Consider the following 5000-nt stretch of genomic DNA (forward strand, 5'->3'; position numbering starts at 1 on the left):
GGGAAAACCAGGTGCAGTAGGTAATTTTATACTCCCATAACATTCTTTTCTATTACATTTTACATTTAATTTTTTCAACTTATCAATTAATTTACTTGAGTTAAGAAGTAATACAGGTCTAAAGTTAATGTTTTTGAGCACCTACAGCCAAACCACACTGGACATGCCCAATCTCGTCTGATCTTGGAAGCTATGCAGTGTTGGGACTGGTTAGTACTTGGATGGGTGACTACCTAGGAATCCCAAATGCTGTAGGTGATTTTAAACTGCCATAACATTCTTTTCTATTACATTTTACATTTAATTTTTTCAACTTATCAATGAATTTACTTGTGTTAAGAAGTAAAAGCGGTCTAAATTTAATGCTTTTGAGCACCTACAGCCAAACCACAGTGGACATGCCCAATCTCGTCTGATCTTGGAAGCTATGCAGTGTTGGGCCTGGTAAGTACTTGGATGGGAGACCACCTGGGAATACCAGGAGCTGTAGGTAATTTTATACTGCCAGAACATTCTTTTCTATTACATTTTACATTTAATTTTTTCAACTTAACAATGAATTTACTTGAGTTAAGAAGTAATAGTGGTCTAAATTTAATGCTTTTAAGCACCTACAGCCAAACCACACTGGACATGCCCAATCTCGTCTGATCTTGGAAGCTATGCAGTGTTGGGCCTGGTTAGTACTTGGATGGGAGACCACCTGGGAATACTAGGTGCTGTAGGTAATTTTATACTGCCATAACATTCTTTTCTATTACATTTTACATTTCATTTTTCAACTTATCATTGAATTTACTTGAGTTAAGAAATAAAAGAGGTCTAAAGTTAATGTTTTTGAGCACCTACAGCCAAACCACACTGGACATGCCCAATCTCGTCTGAACTTGGAAGCTATGCAGTGTTGGGCCTGGTTAGTACTTGGATGGGAGACCACCTTGGATAACCAGCTGCTGTAGGTAATTTTATACTGCCATAACATTCTTTTCTGTTACATTTTAAATTTAATTTTTTCAGCTTATCAATGAATTTACTTGAGATAAGAAGTAATAGAGGTCTAAAGTTAATGGCTTTGGGCACCTACAGCCAAACCACAGTGGACATGCCCAATCTCGTCTGATCTTGGAAGCTATGCAGTGTTGGGCCTGGTTAGTATTTGGATGGGAGACCACCTGGGAATACCAGGAGCTGTAGGTAATTTTATACTGCCATAACATTCTTTTCTATTACATTTTACATTTAATTTTTTCAACTTATCATTGAATTTACTTGAGTTAAGAAGTAAAAGAGGTCTAAAGTTAATGTTTTTGAGCACCTACAGCCAAACCACACTGGACATGCCCAATCTCGTCTGAGCTTGGAAGCTAGGCAGTGTTGGGCCTGGTTAGTACTTGGATGGGAGACCACCTGGGATTACCAGGTTCTCTAGGTAATTTTATACTGCCATAACATTCTTTTCTATTACATTTTAAATTTAATTTTTTCAACTTATCAATGAATTTACTTGAGTTAAGAAGTAATAGAAGTCTAAAGTTAATGTTTTTGAGCGCCTACAGACAAACCACACTGGACATGCCCAATCTCGTCTGATCTTTGAAGCTTTGCAGTGTTGGGCCTGGTTAATACTTGGATGTGAGACCACCTGGGAATACCAGGAGCTGTAGGTAATTTTATACTGCCATAACATTCTTTTCTATTAAATTTTACATTTAATTTTTCAATTTATCATTGAATTTACTTGAGTTAAGAAGTAAAAGAGGTCTAAAGTTAATGTTTTTGAGCACCTACAGCCAAACCACACTGGACATGCCCAATCTCGTCTGAACTTGGAAGCTATGCAGTGTTGGGCCTGGTTAGTACTTGGATGGGAGACCACCTGGGATTACCAGGTGCTGTAGGTAATTTTATACTGCCATAACATTCTTTTCTGTTACATTTTAAATTTAATTTTTTCAGCTTATCAATGAATTTACTTGAGATAAGAAGTAATAGAGGTCTAAAGTTAATGTCTTTGGGCACCTACAGCCAAACCACACTGGACATGCCCAATCTCGTCTGATCTTGGAAGCTATGCAGTGTTGGGCCTGGTTAGTATTTGGATGGGAGACCACCTGGGAATACCACGAGCTGTAGGTAATTTTATACTGCCATAACATTCTTTTCTATTACATTTTACATTTAATTTTTTCAACTTATCATTGAATTTACTTGAGTTAAGAAGTAAAAGAGGTCTAAAGTTAATGTTTTTGAGCACCTACAGCCAAACCACACTGGACATGCCCAATCTCGTCTGAACTTGGAAGCTAGGCAGTGTTGGGCCTGGTTAGTACTTGGATGGGAGACCACCTGGGATTACCAGGTGCTGTAGGTAATTTTATACTGCCATAACATTCTTTTCTATTACATTTTAAATTTAATTTTTTCAACTTATCAATGAATTTACTTGAGTTAAGAAGTAATAGAGGTCTAAAGTTAATGTTTTTGAGCGCCTACAGACAAACCACACTGGACATGCCCAATCTCGTCTGATGTTGGAAGCTTTGCAGTGTTGGGCCTGGTTAATACTTGGATGTGAGTCCACCTGGGAATACCAGGAGCTGTAGGTAATTTTATACTGCCATAACATTCTTTTCTATTAAATTTTACATTTAATTTTTCAATTTATCATTGAATTTACTTGAGTTAAGAAGTAAAAGAGGTCTAAAGTTAATGTTTTTGAGCACCTACAGCCAAACCACACTGGACATGCCCAATCTCGTCTGATCTTGGAAGCTATGCAGTGTTGGGCCTGGTTAGTACTTGGATGGGAGACCACCTGGGAATACCAGGTGCTGTAGGTAATTTTATACTGCCATAACATTCTTTTCTATTACATTTTACATTTAATTTTTTCAACTTATCAATGAATTTACTTGAGTTAAGAAGTAATAGAGGTCTAAAGTTAATGTTTTTGAGCACCTACAGCCAAACCACAGTGGACATGCCCAATCTTGTCTGATCTTGGAAGCTATGCAGTGTTCGGCCTGGTTAGTACTTGGATGGGAGACCACCTGGGAATACCAGGAGCTGTAGGTAATTTTATACTGCCTTAACATTCTTTTCTATTACATTTTACATTTAATTTTTCAACTTATCATTGAATTTACTTGAGTTAAGAAGTAAAAGAGGTCTAAAGTTAAGGTTTTTGAGCACCTACAGCCAAACCACACTGGACATGCCCAATCTGGTCTGATCTTGGAAGCTATGCAGTGTTGGGCCTGGTTAGTACTTGGATGGGAGACCACCTGGGAATACCAGGTGCTGTAGGTAATTTTATACTGCCATAACATTCTTTTCTATTACATTTTACATTTAATTTTTCAACTTATCATTGAATTTACTTGAGTTAAGAAGTAAAAGAGGTCTAAAGTTAATGTTTTTGAGCACCTACAGCCAAACCACACTGGACATGCCCAATCTCGTCTGAGCTTGGAAGCTAGGCAGTGTTGGGCCTGGTTAGTACTTGGATGGGAGACCACCTGGGATTACCAGGTTCTCTAGGTAATTTTATACTGCCATAACATTCTTTTCTATTACATTTTAAATTTAATTTTTTCAACTTATCAATGAATTTACTTGAGTTAAGAAGTAATAGAAGTCTAAAGTTAATGTTTTTGAGCGCCTACAGACAAACCACACTGGACATGCCCAATCTCGTCTGATCTTTGAAGCTTTGCAGTGTTGGGCCTGGTTAATACTTGGATGTGAGACCACCTGGGAATACCAGGAGCTGTAGGTAATTTTATACTGCCATAACATTCTTTTCTATTAAATTTTACATTTAATTTTTCAATTTATCATTGAATTTACTTGAGTTAAGAAGTAAAAGAGGTCTAAAGTTAATGTTTTTGAGCACCTACAGCCAAACCACACTGGACATGCCCAATCTCGTCTGAACTTGGAAGCTATGCAGTGTTGGGCCTGGTTAGTACTTGGATGGGAGACCACCTGGGATTACCAGGTGCTGTAGGTAATTTTATACTGCCATAACATTCTTTTCTGTTACATTTTAAATTTAATTTTTTCAGCTTATCAATGAATTTACTTGAGATAAGAAGTAATAGAGGTCTAAAGTTAATGTCTTTGGGCACCTACAGCCAAACCACACTGGACATGCCCAATCTCGTCTGATCTTGGAAGCTATGCAGTGTTGGGCCTGGTTAGTATTTGGATGGGAGACCACCTGGGAATACCACGAGCTGTAGGTAATTTTATACTGCCATAACATTCTTTTCTATTACATTTTACATTTAATTTTTTCAACTTATCATTGAATTTACTTGAGTTAAGAAGTAAAAGAGGTCTAAAGTTAATGTTTTTGAGCACCTACAGCCAAACCACACTGGACATGCCCAATCTCGTCTGAACTTGGAAGCTAGGCAGTGTTGGGCCTGGTTAGTACTTGGATGGGAGACCACCTGGGATTACCAGGTGCTGTAGGTAATTTTATACTGCCATAACATTCTTTTCTATTACATTTTAAATTTAATTTTTTCAACTTATCAATGAATTTACTTGAGTTAAGAAGTAATAGAGGTCTAAAGTTAATGTTTTTGAGCGCCTACAGACAAACCACACTGGACATGCCCAATCTCGTCTGATGTTGGAAGCTTTGCAGTGTTGGGCCTGGTTAATACTTGGATGTGAGTCCACCTGGGAATACCAGGAGCTGTAGGTAATTTTATACTGCCATAACATTCTTTTCTATTAAATTTTACATTTAATTTTTCAATTTATCATTGAATTTACTTGAGTTAAGAAGTAAAAGAGGTCTAAAGTTAATGTTTTTGAGCACCTACAGCCAAACCACACTGGACATGCCCAATCTCGTCTGATCTTGGAAGCTATGCAGTGTTGGGCCTGGTTAGTACTTGGATGGGAGACCACCTGGGAATACCAGGTGCTGTAGGTAATTTTATACTGCCATAACATTCTTTTCTATTACATTTTACATTTAATTT

General features: G+C 37.4%; 2 non-coding genes and 15 pseudogenes across 2 annotated transcripts; all 17 read left to right on the top strand.

The window, feature by feature from the left end:
- The first annotated feature begins 139 nt into the window (after window positions 1-139).
- LOC148434542 (5S ribosomal RNA) lies at window positions 140-258 on the top strand (annotated as a pseudogene).
- A 116-nt stretch (window positions 259-374) lies between these two features.
- LOC148434543 (5S ribosomal RNA) lies at window positions 375-493 on the top strand (annotated as a pseudogene).
- Window positions 494-609: 116 nt separating this feature from the next.
- Window positions 610-728, top strand: LOC148434544 (5S ribosomal RNA; annotated as a pseudogene).
- Window positions 729-843: 115 nt separating this feature from the next.
- Window positions 844-962, top strand: LOC148434545 (5S ribosomal RNA; annotated as a pseudogene).
- A 116-nt stretch (window positions 963-1078) lies between these two features.
- Window positions 1079-1197, top strand: LOC148434546 (5S ribosomal RNA; annotated as a pseudogene).
- Window positions 1198-1313: 116 nt separating this feature from the next.
- LOC148434547 (5S ribosomal RNA) lies at window positions 1314-1432 on the top strand (annotated as a pseudogene).
- A 350-nt stretch (window positions 1433-1782) lies between these two features.
- Window positions 1783-1901, top strand: LOC148434548 (5S ribosomal RNA; annotated as a pseudogene).
- Window positions 1902-2017: 116 nt separating this feature from the next.
- On the top strand, window positions 2018-2136 carry LOC148434549 (5S ribosomal RNA; annotated as a pseudogene).
- Window positions 2137-2252: 116 nt separating this feature from the next.
- LOC148434550 (5S ribosomal RNA) lies at window positions 2253-2371 on the top strand (annotated as a pseudogene).
- Window positions 2372-2721: 350 nt separating this feature from the next.
- On the top strand, window positions 2722-2840 carry LOC148434551 (5S ribosomal RNA). Its single transcript, XR_015876634.1, has one exon. It is a non-coding gene; the product is annotated as a 5S ribosomal RNA (ribosomal RNA).
- Window positions 2841-2956: 116 nt separating this feature from the next.
- Window positions 2957-3075, top strand: LOC148434552 (5S ribosomal RNA; annotated as a pseudogene).
- A 115-nt stretch (window positions 3076-3190) lies between these two features.
- Window positions 3191-3309, top strand: LOC148434553 (5S ribosomal RNA; annotated as a pseudogene).
- A 115-nt stretch (window positions 3310-3424) lies between these two features.
- On the top strand, window positions 3425-3543 carry LOC148434554 (5S ribosomal RNA; annotated as a pseudogene).
- A 350-nt stretch (window positions 3544-3893) lies between these two features.
- On the top strand, window positions 3894-4012 carry LOC148434555 (5S ribosomal RNA; annotated as a pseudogene).
- Window positions 4013-4128: 116 nt separating this feature from the next.
- Window positions 4129-4247, top strand: LOC148434556 (5S ribosomal RNA; annotated as a pseudogene).
- Window positions 4248-4363: 116 nt separating this feature from the next.
- On the top strand, window positions 4364-4482 carry LOC148434557 (5S ribosomal RNA; annotated as a pseudogene).
- Window positions 4483-4832: 350 nt separating this feature from the next.
- On the top strand, window positions 4833-4951 carry LOC148434558 (5S ribosomal RNA). Its single transcript, XR_015876635.1, has one exon. It is a non-coding gene; the product is annotated as a 5S ribosomal RNA (ribosomal RNA).
- The last annotated feature ends 49 nt before the right edge of the window (window positions 4952-5000 follow it).

Source organism: Taudactylus pleione, unplaced genomic scaffold (genome assembly GCF_031769625.1).
Source record: "Taudactylus pleione unplaced genomic scaffold, aTauple2 ptg002146l, whole genome shotgun sequence".
Lineage (NCBI taxonomy): Eukaryota > Metazoa > Chordata > Amphibia > Anura > Myobatrachidae > Taudactylus > Taudactylus pleione.